Source organism: Cajanus cajan, chromosome 5, assembly GCF_000230855.2.
Source record: "Cajanus cajan strain Asha chromosome 5, NIPB_CcT2T_4, whole genome shotgun sequence".
In the NCBI taxonomy this organism is placed as follows: domain Eukaryota; kingdom Viridiplantae; phylum Streptophyta; class Magnoliopsida; order Fabales; family Fabaceae; genus Cajanus; species Cajanus cajan.
In genome coordinates, this window is record NC_138521.1 from 59756753 (window position 1) to 59759700 (window position 2948).

Sequence of the window (2948 nt, forward strand, 5' to 3'; positions counted from 1 at the left end):
TTCAAAAATTATTAATTAGTTTAACTAATTATTATAGGCTTGACTCTCAAAAATATCTCCAGCGGAGTCGCCATCTGTAGCAACCTCGGTCGCGACGGGACGGCGAAAAATAAATTGAAAAAGAGGAGTCGCCACCAATGTTATTTTTTACGGAAAAACATTGGAAAAACCATAAAATAGAAAATAGTCTGCGAAAACCAAATTTTTGAGTTCGGGAGTCGATTACGTATGAGGAAGGTATTAGCACCTCACAACGTTCGTCCTAAGACGATTACCTTTAATTAATTAAACTAATTATTTATAATTTATAAAATATTTATCTCACTAAAATTATCAAATATATTTTATTTAACTAATTTAAATTATGCATTGAAAAAAAGGTTAAAATTATTATTGTTATATAAAAAGGAGGATAATATATTTTTTTATTTTTTTGGCTCGACAAGATTTAGTTCTTGCTCCTACGTATCTTCATGTGTAATGAAGAATCAGAGTCACGTAGTTCTTTGTAAAAAATATTTGTGTGTTGATATTTTTTAATTAAATTTTATTTTTGTTAAATATAAGATTCTTGAACTGTCTCAGCTCATTCATCTTAAAAATATAAAATTAACTAAGGTGTACACCAAAGTCAATTCAATAAAATTTTAATTATAATTATTGCTAGCGATGTTATGATGTTAAAAATTCTTAGTCGGGCATTTTGTTTTTGGAGGAAAAATTTAAAGATAAGCTATCACAACTTGTACTTTAAATTCAAAGGTTAAAAAGATGTCACATCCAATTAACCATTCCTCCAATAAAATTTTTAATACAATAATTTCATATATTTATATTAAATATTTTAAAACTATATTATGATATTTAATCAAATTTTGAATTTAAATAAGGACTAAAGATATTACTAATATAAAAATAATAAAATAAAAAAAAGAAAAAGAAATGAGTTTAATATACTCACAATTCTTCGCTACAGAAGTGGGTCTCCTTCTCTGGTTCCCTCTGGTCCAAGGTGGAGATGTGTGTGGGAAGGGTATCCTTTGGGAAGGCCAAGGGGGGAGAGATGTGTGTGTGTTGGTGCCTTTGGGAAGGGGAAGGGCGCTATTTATAGACTTTCTGGAGGGACCGGTACGGCCCGTTCTGAATCCGGAACGGCCCGTTCCGGGGCTGCAATTTTACTCACAACGGCCAACTTCGGAACGGGCTGTTCCAATTTCCGAACGGCCCGTTCTGGACTAAAATTTTTAGGTATTTTGGTAGTTTGAGAACGGCCCGTTCTGGACTAAAAAATATAGGTCTTTTTGAAGGTTGGAACTGCCCGTTCCAGTTTGGGAACGGGCCGTTCCAATTTTTGGGAACAGCCCGTTTTGGGCAAGAAATATTAGGCTTTTTGGAAGGCCAGAACGGCCCGTTCCAGTTTTGGAACGTCCCGTTCCGGGCTAGAATTTATAGGTGTTTTTGGAAGGTTGGAACGTCCCGTTCTGAATTCAGAACGGCCCGTTCCGGGCTAGAAATTTTAGGGTTTTTTTGAAAGGTTGGAACGGCCCGTTCCAGCTTTTGGAACGGCCCGTTCTGGGATATAAATTTTAAGGCTTTTTGGAAAGTTAGAACGGCTCGTTCCAGATTGGGAACGGCCCGTTCTGGGCTAGAAATTTTATAAAAAATAGTAAATTACCCTCCATAAAAGTATAAACAATGAGGTGTTACATTTGACTTACGTATTTTTGTCTTTTTTATTCTTTTTTGAATATACCTTTTTTCTATTTTTTTTTAAACAAAAATTGACATTTCCCGAACGAAATTGGGTTACTACAATATGTAACATTTTTTTTAAATAAAAAAAAGGAGGAGGAGGTACTTTATGTATACAAGTAATAAATTAATAATAATTTACAAAAATCAACAAATAAGCTGAAATGATTTTCTGAGTGAAATGTTTTTTTTTTCTTTCTAAAATAAGGTGTTTCATTAATTATTATTTACGTACGTAAGTCATACTTATAATAATATTATTGATCCATAATCAGAAAAATAATCGTTAGTAATTGAATGCAATATTTTTTCTTCTGCACACTTCTTTTCTATATATATGAGCTAATACTTCTCGGGGGAAACATGTATTTTTTTATAATATGGTTAGATTTATTTTTACTTTTATTTTAATATAATTTTCAATTTTATAAATTTAATTTTTTTTAAAATATTGGCTACTATTTCTTAACGTTAATGTTACATGCATTTAATGTTTACATGATACCATGTTACTAAATAGTGGTGATAGAAATATATTTAAATTTATAAAATTAAATATAAAAGGTATTTAAAGGTGGAGAAACAGCGACATCCGGCAAAGCTTGCAAAAATTCCGTACTAATGACAAAATTATAAAAGAAAATAAATATAAATATAGGGCAGAAGCAACTCATTTGGGTTGCTTCATGCATTAAAAAATAAAATAAGTGGTATTCATTGTGCCATGTCAGCATTAAGCAATTCAAACATAAATTTATTCCAATGGTAAGAAATTTTAAGAAATTCAACTTTTAGAATTTTTTTTCTAATTATTTATGAACTAAATTTAAATTTTTATTAAAAAAGATAATTACACTATAATGCAAGAAAATAAATTACGAGAAAAAATACACAATAAGTAGATATTAAAAATAAAATAAAGCAATAGTAAATACATAAATATTATACGAAATTAATTTTCATCATTATTATTTCTGAAACGTTCCCAAATATGTTCAATAAGATTTGCTTGAAATCTGGTAAGGAACGGTTGCTTGAGGAAGCAACTCTCTCTTCTTCAAGCAACTCATGTTACCACGTCAGAGTCCTCTAATGACAAGAAACCAGGACTTGAGTTACTTCTCTCACTCTTTTTAATTATCGATTTTTTAAAATAATTTTATTTATGTAACATTTTTAAACTTCAAGACAACATT